Genomic DNA, 17,545 nt, shown 5'->3' with positions numbered 1-17,545 from the left:
AAACCAACGTTAACCATTGCTAACACATTTAAATAAAGAAATTCATCACCCCACTAAGAAAAAAAGGGAAAAAATATAGAACAAAACCATGGTAAATTAATCAAATTCTACCACCTCCTATATTTCGATTATCTCCCCTATACCGGAAGAAATCCCTAATTACCTCCCCCTATCTAGAACTCTTCTTTCTCAGACTGGAGCGAACACGTTACAATGGAGTAGAGAAATTTGAAAAGACAACACGAAACCGGTTATTTCTCAATATACAATGTTTATATACCAAAAAGATTTTATAACATGTTTCTAACATTTTTCTGACATAATTTAAATATATACTTTAACCATGTAACACAAGCCTTCTGTAGTTTTTTCACTCTTATTATATTTGATATATATATATATACGACGGGCTTCTTTTCATTTTCCGTCTACGAAATCCACTCACAAGACTTAGATCAGCCCGAGAATATAGTAGAAGATAAGCAAGATTTGTCTTACCATTTGTCTATTCCTCATCACGCGCACCAATGGCGGTGGGCAACTCTCTATACGATTGTAATGATTACGGTTCATTACAAATCAGGCTGATGAGGAATAGACAAATGGTAAGAATTTGTTAAATCCGAAACTAGTTCCTGTTTAATAATGCTTGTTTAGGTGATTTTAAATGTCTTGCCAGCTCACGTTTTTGGTATGCTGCTATATTTCATGTTGAGAACAATTTAGGTTTTAAAAGACACAAGATGTGATCTATTTCTAGCGCATTAATTGTCCACGTTAGTGGTCGACGTTATTTTTTAAAATGTACCTTAATCCCCTGAGATTGCAGATAATATTTCTGAATCTCTTTGATTCTTTAGATGTGCTGGCCTACTGATAATTAATCGATATTAATTAATATATGACTAATTACCAGATTTTATAATAACATATACATATATATATATATATATATATCCATGTGCGTTGATGTGCTTTTATCCCCAAACCATTTGACGGCCAGCGTTGGTGTGTTTACGTCATCGCAACTAAGCATTATTCGGCAAAACAGCTTGAAAGAAAATACGTACCAAGTTTTAAAAATCCGTTCTGGAGTCGATTAACTCGAATAGAAAGCTTCAAGGTGATGCGACTAGCCTGACCGCAGTGTAATGAATGAAACAAGTAAAAGAATAAAAGAATCAAAGAATACACAGATTTGTAGTTCGGTATATGGATTCATAGAATCATGTGACTATTACGGAAGGCTCCTCGATTGGACGAGGTTATCATGTCACGCATGAATCCAATACGTGTTGTGCTGAACGGAATCACTAGACTTTCTTACACGCATCGATTGTGGATGTGCAATTGTATTGTTGAATGATTAGCATTTGTATTGTTGCAGACATGTAAAATAATTTCTCATATGCCGAAATTAGTACATGGAAAACGTTTGTAATCCTAAAGATATCAAGTGGTTAAACATATATTGATATCTCATAACTCCCGAGTTTTTATGTGTTGTACATATGCGCGTGTTATGTGTGCGTTTATGACTGTACGTATATGTAATTAAACAATTATATATATATATATATATATATATATATATATATATATGTGTGTGTGTGTGTGTATATATACATATATATATATATATATATATATATATATATATATATATATTTATATATATATATATATATATATATATATATATATATATTATACAGACTCAACACATACACACACAGATACACGAACAGATACATACACACACGCACACCCACACATATATATATACGTAGATATTTATATCTATATACTGAGACTGACAGAAAGATAGAGAGGGAGAGAAATAGAGCGAGAATCAAAGATGTGACTATATGTCAATATATGCTCGTGCTTGTTGTACGTGTTTTTGTATATGCTGGCGTGCTTATCTATGCAGCAATAGAATTTATCGAAGAATATACATTAACATTGTCATTCAAATAAAGCTATTGGAATACTGTTTACTGGCATTTATTACAATGATATTCGTCGTAAAACTTTGAGAGCAAACTCAAAATATGTCGGAAATACAGGATAGGATTTCTTTCAATTTTTTTTTTCTTTAGAAAAACCATTTCCACAGATATATCCTTCGAATTATGTGCAATTGTTCCAAGGATATTAAAATTTTGAAGGAAAAGATTCATGAATACATAAAATGTATACATATAGCACATACAGAAATATAAATACACACTGACATACATATATTTTTTATATATACGTGTGTGTGCATGTGGGTATCCACACACACACACACATATATGTATGTATATATATATATATATATATATATATATATATATATATATATATATATATATATATATATATATATAAAAGTTCATGTGTATATTAATATTATCTCAGTTTTAAAAACCTTTGACAATGTAAATATGTTAATAGTTACCATGGGTAGCAAAAAGTACACAAAAATTACAGAAAAAAAAGATATCACTGCCGTTTTATAGGAAAAGATACCAAGGTGAAGTGAAACATTTTGAGAAGATATGAATAATAACAATAAATGGATCAAAACGCATATAAATAAAGGTCCCTTTAATTCCAAGTAATTAAAGGAACTTTTATTTATATGCGTCTTGATCCATTTATTGTTATTATTCATATATATATATATATATATATATATATATATATATATATATATATATATATATATATATATATATATATATATATATATATATATATATATATATATATATAAACGTTTTTAAGAATGAGATAAAAATCCAAGCATGTGAAAGACTTTAGAACATTTATAAATCGAAGGTCTTACAGCTGTTTCCAGGATATTATTATATCCCTTCATCGGAGAGGGTGTGAGAAAATGGTTAAGCAATAATCAGTTTGATAAGATACAAAGTAGAGAGTGAAGTGGAGGAATGGAAATAGATGTGAGATATTCAGGGATATTGCATTTGTAGATCCATTATTTAGGTGGAATGGTATATATATAAGATTCCAATAACTTGTGAGTAAAATCCAAGAGTATCTAAAATTGGTCATTCCAAGTAGAGATTTTGTACACAGTGCTACTGTACCAAGGATTTTATTTAGAGTGACCTAAGAGTAGGGAATGTATTTGTAAGGTCAAATTGAAAAATAAAACAGAGGAATAAAGAAAAGAGAAAAGAAAGAGAAGAAAAAAGAGGAAAAAAAGAAAAAAACAAGAGGAGAGGAATAAAGAAAAGAAAGAAAAAAGGAAAAAGAAAACAAGGAGAGAGATAATAAGGGTAAGTGTACCAGTTAGTGGTCAGTCAAGATAATTTGAAAGTAGAAATGGGGAGATAAGTGTGATAGAAACAGAAATGTATTAGTGTATAAAAAGATACAAAGAATGGGGGTGACAGAGTGAGTGAGGTATAAAAAGTAAAGGAGTGTCAGTTATGTAGTGATAGAGTCTAAGTGATGGGGCAGAGAGAGGGGTAGTAGTATGGAAGTAGCATGGTAGTAGATGGGTCGTGATTCGAGAGGTCAGTGCTTAGTAGTAGAAGGAAATATATATGTAAAGATGTATACATATGTATATATTAGGCATGTATATATATATATATATATATATATATATATATATATATATATATATATATATATATATATACATATCAATATCTACATATACAACTCCTATTCATATTTATATGTACGCATGTACACCCATATATACGTGTATCTCTGTATGTATTATCGCCCCTGTACACGCAAGTATATATATATATATATATATATATATATATATATATATATATATATATATATATATATATATATATATATATATACCTTGCATACATGCACTCACAGGCATACACATACATATACACGCACATATGCATGCACGCATATACACGCGAATATAATTAGATGGTTGTGATATTCCAGTATGAGTGAGGAATTAAATAGGGATTGGGAGTTAAAATGTACATTTATAAGGTTATTGGGATTACGTAAGGGTTATTGTGGAAATATACTGTATGGTCATTTAGGCACTTGGATTTGTGGTAGAATTTGAATTTGTGAAAAAAGTGGTGGTTTCATGTGCTTAGTGCCTCATTATGTTTATTTAGCAGTGCTGGAGAGTTGTGCTTTAATATGTGAAGTGCTACCTCCAGGCAAAGTTTGCAAGTTGAGCGTTGACCTCGGTAGGGAATCCCTGAGTCCAGTATCGACCATGGTAAAGTATAGGGTATATTTGTGTTTTGAGATGACGTATCTGATTGGCGAGTGTTGTAGATTCATTATGTTTATCGTATCTAAAAGAATGGAGGTGAGCTGCATATCGTTACTTAAAACGTTTGGTTTCAATTAATACTCAGTAAATATTCATTAAATATTAAATTCATATTAGCCGACGGAAAAATATATCCTTGGATGTTTTATATGTGTTTATGGATTTATTATAGCAGGCTGAATCAGTCTGCTATGATGAATCCATATTAAGTCTTCTCTAATGAATCCATAAGCACATGTAAAACATGCAATGGTATATTTCTTTTCCTCTAAAGATATGATGTCCAGGTAATATAAGTTTAATATTTATTAATACTTACTGAGTATTAATTGAAACAGCTGTAAGTGATGATGATTAATTTGCTGTTAATAATAAACAATTGATAACTTTCCAATCTCCATTTCTTTTTCTTCTTTTATACATCCTTCTTTATCGATACATAGATAAATAGATAGATACATACATACATTCATACAACCTTGAATATAGATTAGAAACCAGCTATTCACAAGAAATCTTGAAATAATACTGCGCAATGACATACATACATATACATATATGCCTATTAATTCTCATATATCCAAATAATTGTATCTGTACTAAGTTATGCAATGAGAGATTTGGTATAAACCTAGATGTCATTCTCCAAACTAATTCCCTCCGTTCAAGTATGGTTTTCACTAATGTATAACCGTTTCAGAAGTTCATCAATATTTTTTTTTTATATTTATCTTGATATACATACCCGTATGCAGTTATATATATTAATATTTTAAAGTATTATAGTTGACATAAAAGAAAATAAAGTGAAGGATTTGTATAAAACAATGGCTATTTTGAGTGATTGAAGAAACCTAAGTGATTCATATGATGGAAATCTATTTAAAATCCGTAAAATAGATCAAAGATTTCTCCATTTGACTTTCTAGGTTTTAACATTTACACACATATAATCATATGTATGTATATGTGTATGTGCGTGTGCGTGTGATGTGCGCGCTTGTGTGTGTTCACGTGTGTGACTCTGTGTATGTGCATGCCTGTGTGCGTGCGTATGTATGCATATAGGGATAGATAGAGAAAGATTGAAAGATAGATGGATAAATAGATAGACAGATAGATGCACACATACATATTTCAAATAATAATTCCTTTTCCTTTTCCAAGTTACCATCCACCTTTTGTCTTCTCATTCTATTGTTTGCATCAACCTTCTTTTTCTCGTATTTTTTCGTAGACCAGTGTCCTGATTTTCAAATAAGACTCCTAAGTGCACCCTGCCTGAAGAGATTGCTTGGAGACACAAAAAACGTTATAAATCTACCAGATTCTCGCTCGTGTCTGCATGGCTTGATGCTAGTTGCTTTTATTCAAATATTTTGTACTTTAAACAATGTATTTAGTTTTTCAGCGAATGGAGTTCTATTTTCTTGATCCTACCTCTAAGGGAACACTAAACTATATACGTGTGTATCCTTGTCGATTTTCTTTCTCTGTCTTCCATTTTTGGACTTTTTATACATTTCTGATGAAGATCTCCGCTCGAAACGTGAAATACTCTTTATTTTCTTTCCTTTCCTAAGCGTCCAATAAGACTGTACTTATTCCACGTCCTCGCGTTGTTTTTTTCGTGTTTTTTGTTGTTGTTTGTTCATGCAAATTTGTTGCTCTTTGTCTTGAATACTACGAAGATATGCCTCTAAGACCATGCGAAATATCTGAATAGTAAGGTAAATGAACACTTAAAAAGAATACGAGAGTGATAAATTAATGGAGACAGAGACGGAGAACTAGAGGGAGTGAGAGCGATAATTGTATAAATGGATAGATAAATAGATAGATAGATAGATAGATAGATAGATAGATAGATAGATAGATAGATAGATAGATAGATAGATCGATAAATATTCAATATATCATTCTTTTACTCACACATTAAAGTACATTCATACTTTTTTCAAGTTAGGTTTATGTACCTCTTTCCCTTTTTTTCTTTATTGAAACTATTCATAGATATTTGTGTTTTGTATGAAAAAAAAACATGAATGTTTTGGAGAATTTACTAAATCTCCATCTCTCTTTCTCTCTCATGCTTCCCATCACTCCTTTTTCCTCGGTAGTAAAATTTTATATATTCATTCACATACGTAAACCTACATCCACCACACACACACACACATGCGCATATATTATATTTTATCTCTACACCTCTTTTCAAATGAGCATTTCCATACACAAATTCTTACGAGTCTATGCATGTATGTACGTATATATGTATGTATGTATATATGCATGTATGTATGTAAATATATATATATATTTATGTATATGTTTTTATATATATACTTATAAACTTATATCTATATATATACACACACACACACACACACATATATATATATATAAATACATAGACACTTATATATATATATATATATATATATATATATATATATATATATATATATATATATGCAGTTAGGTATGTATGACTGAATGAATGAATCTGTGTGTGCATCTATCCTTTTGTTAGTCTGTTTGTGCGAGTATAATTGTACATAACCCATGTACTTGAATAGTGTCATATGGTAATATTTTTACACGTGTGAGTGCGTGTGAGTGTGTGTGTGTGTGTTCGCGCGCGCGTGTGTGTATGTGTGTGTGTGTGTGTGTGTGTGTGCAAAACATTCAGCATGCATATCATACATAACAACTTATGGCTCCTATATATTGCCAAACTTTTATTTCAGTAATGTTTAAAGATACATAGTAGAATATATTGCTATTTATTCCTAGATACAATGAACACCGTATGATATTAATGCTATCAAGATTTATTTCAACCTTTCAAATATATATGTGAATGTATGTGGATAAGTATTTCTGTATTGTCCCTCTATATATATAAATCTCTAACTATTTCAAATAAGGAACAATAATCCGCCATTACACTGGTTTCTGTATATTGTAATTTCTTATCCTAGTTTATTGTTTCTTTCACCATGCGGTACCTATTAAAGGAATGATGTACACAAGTATCAATATACAACTACCTACATGCTTATCTATCAATAATTCTTTGTATATCTCTCTCTTCCACCTTATTACGGTATACATACGTAATACACACACACGCGCACACATACACTTATATCCACATTTATATGAATACTTACATGTCTTTGTATCAATCTATTTATGTCTCTCCCTATCATATCTACCTACATTTCCAAGGATCTCCCTCTCTACATATATATATATATATATGCGTATGTACTTACAACAAATGCTATATGTATGGTTGGATGTATGGATGGTTATGTATGTACACAAGTGTAGCTACACATGTATATGTTATACTTTGTGTTACTTTAGACATGCTGGCAACAAACTTTTCAATGGTAAATAAAAGCTCTTTGAATAGGCGAATGCATACTGCTCGACGTGAACTTTACTTGTTGATTGCACGAAATCGTGTCTTCCTGAAATATCACTACTGAAGTGATTGCGAAAAAACAAATTGTCATGGACAAGATCTCGGTTTTAGAATTGCATTTCTTAATGTTACTTTACATGTCCACATTTAACACAATATTTTCATTCCACTTACAAATAGCTAACATTGAAATGCCAATATTATAGGAGACATACTTATTTTATCAGTTAAAATATACTTTAAATAAATAAGAATAAAAGAAATGCAGCTCCAGCACATATAGCAACCAACATTTATGCAAATATCCATCATGAAATTCACAATTATATACATAATATATGCATACGCTTATACATACATATATAAATATGCTGCATGAACACACACACGCGTGTGTATATATATCCTATTTAACATTACTATGATTTAAGAATGCTGTAAAATCGCAGTGTTAGTCCGAAGCAGTCATCTTGTTTAGAAGTAAATTGCGAATTTTACAGAATATCAGGAGTGTCCTGCACCGGCGGTAGAATAAATTCTTCATAGTACCAGCAGTTTCTGAGGGAAAATGAAAATTGATTACATCGATCCTAGTACTAGACTCCGTAAAAATGAAATGCAAATACTTCTTCTAGAATGGTTAGCACCCCGCCAGAATCGTTAGCGGCGTTTCGTCTCTTATTGGGTTCCAAGCACAGACTCGCTTGATGATGACTAAATAAATTCACTGAAGTGATCCCCTTCTGTAATCATAGGTTTTCCTCCACTTTCTTGAAGGTATATAGAAATAAAAATAAAAATAGAAAATATAAATATAAATAAGATTATTTGTCTGCGTTAGGGTGATTTGAAACCTGGAGGATTACATTAGTTACTACAGCAAATTTGAATTATTTTTTTATTAATTCATGACACGGACTAGTTCTTCCCTTCTTTACCTCTTGACTATTAAGCCTGTCATATAAAAAAAAATACTTCATTTTGCATGTCCTGATATTTTTTGTAATTGTTACCCGGATTGCACTATGACTTGTATGGACTACGGTAGTGAACCCTTGAAATGACCATAGGTACTTGTGTGTGTTTTGACCTATGTTTTCGACCAGAGGATTTTATGAACGTTTGCAAGTTTGGTAGGCAGAGGCGGATTTTACCTATGGAAGTCTGCCTGTTATTACGTGTACCTTGTGGGAAGTACAGAACTTTCTAATATAATTTTAAATGATGTTAAATTATTTTGAAGTTTTTTGTCTTTTAAAGTTGTGTCACCAGATAGAGTATTTTAGCGGATGGACTATTATAGAATTTTATTTTACTTCATTTTATCTTATTCTATCTTCCCTTATTTGTCTATTTTGAATTTTTAATCGCTTAACTTTATTCGAATTGAAATTATAAAAAGATAAATATATAACACAATATATATATATATATATATATATATATATATATATATATACATATATACATATATAACTCGAATTTGATATATCTGTATGTTATTAATAGAAAAAAACAATATATTTACATATAAGTTTTTATATTGTGTGTTTTATGTTGTATATTATTTTTATATATATATTTTCGTACGTATTTGTGGATTTGATGTATTTCTTATATATGACGGTTTATTGAGGGGACTGTTGTATGTTGAGTCGTTGACTCAAATGTAATGCTTTTATTCTGTAACTAATAATTTTTTATCCCTGCCTTAATTAAATTGAACACTTATCTTTGCAGCCCTGTAAAAAACTATTTTGTTTCCTAATAAGAAACGATTAATTAACTATATATATATATATATATATATATATATATAATTTAGAGAACAATAAAGCACAATTGTTTAATTCATCCATGCAGACAGTTAGATGGCACAAAAAAGGATGAATAAAACATTCAGACAGTTGGAGGATACAAAAAAGAGACAAGAAAAAAGGACAGGTCATTCGGAGCTTTGTTTCGTTAGTCGAGTTCCGGATTGTATTTGCAGTTTGGGCTGGTTATACTCGAGGCCGCTCCAATCTGGCCAGGCCCAAGGAAAATCTAAGCTAAGAGCACTAGATTCCCTGCAAGAAAACCGTGAATGTATACGAAAATAAGGACGGAAAAAAACGCAGAAATGGTACACAAATGCAAATACAAACAACGAGTGTCTTCCGACCAAGGACGAATTAAATTAAGCTGGCGTGTGTCGATCCCCTTCTCCTCTGTGGCTTAGAAGTATCTTGATTTGTATTTTAGTGAAGCAGGTGCTTATGTAGTACCCTAGTATATATAAATATGATATAACTGATGCATACATATATTATTTATACACGCACACGTTCACACATGTACCCATACGCATGCATGAGTAAGTGTGGCATTTTATATCAGTGATTAATATTAATATTTGCAGAAGACTACACCTACATTAGTTTGCATTGTAGAGGCTTGCATGTACACTTGCATTCGAATACTTTACCTTGTTCACTGTAGCTATCTTAATGTTTTAAATGTATGCATCTAAGTTTCTTGGAAATGGTAATGAAGTTGTCTTAAGTGTATAATGTTTTATATTTCAGCGCTAATCAAAGCATACTTGAAGATCGAGTTGCATACGAATAATAAATAAAATATGAATATTCACTTATAAGAATCAGATCCTGCTTTCATACCGTACCAATGCTTAATTACCTCTTTCATGGACGATTGCTATGATTAAACTGAATTACGTAAAAGGAAATCTGTTAACATTCAAAGAGATTTCATTGAGGGAATGCTACTTAGCGTTAATCCATGAATTATCATATAAGAAACGGAAGTATGCAGCTCTCTCTGAGTTGTCGCAAACATGTATGTGGTGTTTATACTCATTATAGATTTCTCAAAATAACACTGTGCTTTCGAACACAAATAGTTTTGCCCGATTTAGCGTTTGATTCTATTGGGTTGTCCGGAAATTTCGTGCCGATTTATAGTATCTTGCCTTTCGACATGTTTGCCATGAAACCACCTCAATTTTGGGAAGAGGGTATTTTCAAGTTAAAGAAAAGATGGAGACGCATTCTGCAACAAAATGTTTCATATTTGGTTGATTGAAAATGTAATGGCAAGTATTTATCTTTCTTGTTACAAAATAGGATTTAATAAGAAAAATGCAACCCAGAATGTGAGCACTCAATTGTATAACATGAATAATAAGAATATTTTGCGCACAGAAATCAGATTTTCCTCCAAACCTAAATATTAATACGTTTCTGTGAAATTAAATCTTGATGTTTGCGGATTGATATCTAATTTTCGTTCAACGTATCTTTAAGCTTAACGATTTTGTTTCCCCTCTCCAAAAAGATAGTAAAGTCTAATTCTTCAAGAACTTTTAGCGTAAGCGATTATGCGTAGAAGCAACACCTCCTCGATAATCACACAGTTTGTAGCTTTATCTCTTTAAAAGCGAAAACAAGTAATAATTACATTAGAAAGCTGAAGCAATTACATGGCTGCGAGGTCACAGTACTAATTAGATAAATGTCCTTTGCTCCTTTCTAGGAATGTTGATATTAAAGATTGGCGATAAGTTCATACCGTAGCAATGACAACGTCTTTAGTAGTAGAGACTGTATCAGTTTCATTAACAGAGCATCAGTAACAGCAGAAGCAATAATTGCAATAGAGGAATTGATGAAAAGAGGAGGCGTCGTAGACGTGGTGGGAAGTATAATGAAGGAGAGATGTAGGCCACTCAACCATAACACGCCATTTTAACATGCACAAAATCTAACTTCTATTAGACCTTCATTATTTGGTGTCAAAATTTTAGGCGCAGTAACTGTTACCTTTCCACTGGCACGGTTCCACGGCATCCCATGTATGTATGTAGTCATAAATATATCTATATGCATATACTTTTTTTTGTTATTATTTTTGGTATTATTGATCTCCGTATTAAAAATCTGGTGTCAAATTTAATGCATATGAATTCTGCCAAAAGTGGGGTGGGGGCAATCTGAATTTCTGTTGTACTGCATTTCTTAATTCTCTTCTATGGAGGTTATGAAAATCTGAATACTATTGTTCTTTTGAGAATTATTAAAACTAAAGGATATATCTTATATGACAGATGATATATCACTTCAAATAGGATATTTTTATTGGAGAAGGGCAACGTTAATTTGATTAATTAAATTGATTATTTAGTATTATCGATATATTTCATGAACGATTCTAAATCCCAGGGAATAAATGGGACAATTTTACGAATCCAAAGTATAGTATAACAATATATCATTGAAGCAAATATGATTAAGAATTATTCCTTAACCAATTCATATTTAGAATTTTCACATATTAGTGATCTTGCTTTGTAGCAAGAGTTTCGTTGCCTTTTACTAATTTTCCCTATATAAACGAAAGTATGATAATACGCATAATTTATAAAATTATAGTATTATTCATTTCCTTTCAGTCGGTCATCATCCTCATCATCATGATCATCAGTAGTAGTAGTAGTAGTAGTAGTAGCTGTAGTAGTACTACTAGTAGTGTCTTGAGTTATCATATTCCTTAGAGTGACGAACAAAAGGTATTTCGGTTCTTCTAGGTTCTCAGTTTTCCGGTTACAGCTTTGCCGTTCTACTCTCTGGGTAACACTCAGGTACTGAGGCCGAAGGTATCGATTCATCCCATACCCTCAAAACTGTTGGATTTATTACCAAAATCAAAAGCAGACATGATCACAACCGAGGTCAATTTTGCCTTTCATCCCTTTGCGACCGGTAAAATATAGTTCCAGTGATATCTCCATGTAATTGCTTGACTTACACTGGTTAAAATTGATGGTCTGATGTCAAAGTGTCATGCATTTAATTTTTTGTTTAAGATGATAAGCTATTCCAGCGTCGGAGAAAATGCTTTACAGCATGTGCCTATAATAGAAAGGATTATTAAATAAGGTAGTGAGCGTGCAGAATCGTTAGCGCGCTGGACTAAAATGTTTAGGGGTATTTCGCGCGTCGCTATGTTGTGATTTCAAATTCCGCAAAGGTCGACTTTACCTTTCATCCTTTTGGGGTCGATGCATTTAGTATCAGTGAAACAGTGGTGTTGATGTAATCGACTAGTCCCCTCATTACAAATTTGATGCCTTGTGCCTCCAGTACAAAGGATTATAAATAAAGGCGGCGAGCTTGCAGAATCGTCGGCGCGCTGGACGGTATGTTTAGTGGTATTTAGCCCCTCGCTACGTTCTGAGTTCAAATACCGCCGGGGTTGACTTTGCCTTGCATCCTTTCGGTGTCGATAAATTAAGTACCAGTGAAACACTGTAGTCAATGTAATCGACTCATCCCATCCGACATAATTGAATTGTTGCCCTTGTGGCAACATTTGAAACCATTATTATCGTTAAGCGGCGAGCTGGCGGATCCGTTAGCGCGCCGTGTAAAATGCTTGGTGGCATATCATCCATCTTTACGACTTGAGTTCAAATTTCACCGAGGTGCACTTAGCCTTACATCTTTTCGAGGTCGATAAATTAAATACAACTGAAACACTGGGATCAATGTAATCCTTCAGTCCCCTTCCACAAAATTTAAGGCCTTTTGGCAGTAGTAAAAAGGAATATTATCATTACAATTGTCCATTACTATCTGTTTCACGCACCTTTCTAATTGAAACACCAAGTATGATCCAAATGTTAGGATAATTTTTATTTATTTTGGTGGTCTTTTTATAGCATTTGTATTCAACATCTGATTTGCGTTGAAGCCCGTGTATTTATATGTTTCATTTAATATTTCGTTGTTGGTTATAGGCAATATATGTTATTTTCTTGCTTGTTGATTTTGTTCTTTTTCGTGTGGGTTGCATGTCTATAGGGTCTTGATTGTGTCAAACAATTTTTTTTTTTTATCTTATGCTTCGAATCCTGTTACGTGACATGGTTTGTGATTGAGATCAGGATCTTTCTTGTCACAATTAGTTCTCTTAACGCCAAAAGAATAAATGTACATGTAGCGTACTGGCAGGCCATTATACCTTCTAAATAGTTTTATATCGCCACAAAAGCTACATTGATTTTAATTATTAATTACGTTTATGTATGTGTACATACACACACACACACACACACACACACACACACACACACACACACACACACACACACACACACACACACGTATATATATATATATATATATATATATATATATATATATATATATAATCATTAATATATATATATAATCATTAATATAGGCAGCTGTGTGTCATCCTACACAGCTAGAAATAAGAGTTATAGCACTTTAATGCTGCAGTCAAAGCAAGTAATTTCACACACATACTAACAGGGACCGTAATATCCCGGAAGCAGTAGTCGAAGCATATATATATATATATTTATATATATACACAGACATACATATGTGTGGGGGTGTAAATAGATAGACAGACAGACATGCATTCATACATATATATATACATATGCATAACTTTGAAGCAGTGTGTGTGAATGAGAGCGATAGAGGGAGGGAGAAAGAGAGAATTCATAGCTTTTGAATTATTTCACTTTGTAGATGGAACCAAGTAAAATTGATACGAATGTGCAAAAGAGATAATAATGTTCTCTGAAATATTAGAGTACAAAGTTCGATTTTCGCATCTTTGATCATTCTGCCTCCCTAAACTAATACGACAAAGACAGAAGAGAAATGTTTATATACATGCCTATGTAATAAATGATGTTAAACCAGATTAGAATATCTTGGTTTATCATTATCATGAGTGTCTTCATAATTATTATTCTTATGGTAAGGAGCTGATGTGCTAGCCAACTTGTTATCACCTTGAAAAAATGTTTACACGCAATTCTTTCGGTTCTTCCCGGCACGTGTTCAAATCTAGCCGAGATCAGCTTTGCCGTTTATATTTGCGGGGTCAACAATATATTATCAGTTGAACACTGGTGTCGATGTTATCAATTTAACTTCTCTTCTAAAATTGCTAACTTTGTTGCAAAATTCGTAATCACCACCATTAACCTTATGGTTATTAATCTTCTTATCGTCATCATCATTTATGTTATTATCATTGATTTTACTGAGGTTCGTTGTTATTCCTGGTATAATTTATGTGGACAGCGGATCACTACCTGTTACCTTAGTAATCCCGTGGAGGCGCAATGGCCTAGTGGTTAGGGCAGTGGACTCGCGGTTTCGATTCCCAGACCGGGCGTTGTGAGTGTTTATTAAGCGAAAACGCCTAAAGCTCCACGAGGCTCCGGCAGGGGATGGTGGTGAACCCTGCTGTACTCCTTCACCACAACTTTCTCTCACTCTTACTTCCTATTTCTGTTGTGCCTGTAATTCAAAGGGTCAGCCTTGTCACACTGTGTCACGCTGAATATCCCCGAGAACTATGTTAAGCGTACACGTGTCAGTGGAGTGCTCAGCCACTTGCACGTTAATTTCACGAGCAGGCTGTTCCGGTGATCGAATCAACTGGAGCGCTCGACGTCGTAAGCGACGGAGTGCCAACAACAACCTTAGTAATCTACAATCTGTCAATGGTCTTTTTTTGTGATTAAAACCCTATTCATAATCTTCCCTGTCCCCAACAGGCAAACTTTCTAAAGATGCTCTGCAGGACATCCTAATCTATTTTCCTTCAACCATTTGTCTATGTCTTTGTTTCCAATTCCCAATGCACCAATTATTAGAGGCACAACCTTTACAATTTTCATATTTCAAATTCTTGCAATATCTATCTTACTTTAATTCTAGTCCTGATATATGGCTTGATGACGACTTTCCGGTACTTCTTACCTGTCGTGCGTGACAGCATCACGGTCTCAGCGCAGCTGCGGTAATTTGATTTTGACGTCACTCATTTGGAGGTAGCATTTGTAAGCTTGTGCAAACAGCAGTATTTTTATCGTGACACCATCGATAGGTTGGTTACTAACCAAGGCTCAGGGAGTCCACGCCTACCATCGTATACACTGATTTCAATGCCATCCTCATTCATTCCTTTGTAAAATACCTTGTATTTGACTACCACTTGCCCAACAATAACCTGAAGATAGTTGTAGTTACGAGTAACCTTATTCATCCTACGTCGAGACGCTACAATCGGATGATGTCTCATGCCATACCCAGCGCGTATTATTTTTATTAATATTATTTGATTGTATTGTTAATGTCAGTGGTGGTAGCACTGTAGTAAACTATGCTGGTTTTTTTTTTGGTGGGCCTTATACTTTCTTATTATATTCAATGTTGTGGGTATATATGTTCCTTTGCGATTTCCTGTATTCACAGTGGCTTTGGTATTGTTACTTTTCTTTCTATGCTCATTTGTGCTGCTGTCATGTTTGTCTCTGACGTTGTAATGTCTGCGATGTTGTAATCCGCTGTCGTTAATGTAGCCGTTGTCGTCATTGTTTAGAGTATTTTCTATGACCTTAGAAAATAGATAGGTAATGTTCAGCCTGCTAGTTTTGCTGCTGTATCTATAAGGAGTAGTCCTTCTCTGAGGTGGTAGAGGGTGTGAATTGGTTTTGGATTGCTTTGTCAAGAGTGCAGGAGGTTAGCCTGACTGACTTGTCGTATATGTGTACTGGCACATTATTCTAATGGAATAGGAGGCACGTAGGTTGTGTCAAGCGGACGGAGGAGAAAAGACCGAAGCTTTTGCTGGAAGTGTTTCTGTCGAGACATGAAATAAATTAAAACTAAAATTAAACAAAGAATAAACACAGAAAAACTGAGTTGTGGATATGCTATTTATGAATATTTAGTAATATTTGAGAGTATGTCTTGCGATCTTTTCCATCTGGGTGGAATTTACGGGGCTCAACCAAAAATATAAATGAATAAAAAAATATGGAAGTTGGTAACTTGGATATTACAACACAAGTAGGATACCATGATTATTATTGTTGTTGATTTACTTTTCAAGGTGCTCTATTTTGCTTGCTCTGGTAGATTCTGTGAGGGCGGACAGCATCCTGCTGTCAGAGGTCTCATTGAGTTTCTTTCCACACATTATGAGCTTTGGTACTTGGATGTTAATTATCTTGGGCTATCATTCCACAACTAAGTATCAATCTCAAAATCCTAGCTATCCCCAGATCATGTCAATTCCGATTTCTCTTACATATTTCTCGAACTTGGTTGTTTCCGAGTCCACATTCTTGCAATGTCGTCTTTTAGTGGTCTGTATTCTTGCAAGTTTGTCTTTTAATAGACTGAACCATAGCAATTTCGAATTTTAGTAGTCTGTATTCTTCTTCTTCTTGTGAATTATTCAAACCCCAGAGAATTCCTCTCAACACATGGTTATGATGCTCCCCCGCTACTTTATTATTATTATTATTATTGCTATTATTATTATTATTATTATTGAAATGCTTTGTTAAATCGAAGGCAGGTCTTTGTCAAACTTCAAGATAGGTCATACTAAACCGTGTTACCTTACGGATAAAGTTTTTTTTTTCAACTTGTCTTAACTGAAAATAATTTATATTGTCTGAGTTCCTACATCATTACATGTTGGAGAAGAATCTTTGCCGTGAGGCAAGTTTAACTCGTTGCATATATTTTTGGCAAATAGCCATTTGCAATATTTACAATTGTCGCAAAATAGCTGTCTCAGGAAGAGCAGGAAGAGGTAGAGTAGTGGCTGCTATAGATTCAATAATCTAAATAAACACTCTCAAATTATCTTCAAAAGACAAAATGAAATCTAAAGAAAAATACAGACAAAGAAAATATCAAACATACAGACAGTGCTTTAAGCTTCAATACAAATATTTGTATAATGTAAAGAAATGT

The sequence above is a fragment of the Octopus bimaculoides genome, chromosome 3 (genome assembly GCF_046866305.1).
Source record: "Octopus bimaculoides isolate indiv1 chromosome 3, ASM4686630v1, whole genome shotgun sequence".
In the NCBI taxonomy this organism is placed as follows: domain Eukaryota; kingdom Metazoa; phylum Mollusca; class Cephalopoda; order Octopoda; family Octopodidae; genus Octopus; species Octopus bimaculoides.
The sequence above is the reverse complement of the archived record's forward strand: the minus strand, read 5'-3'. Positions refer to the sequence as shown.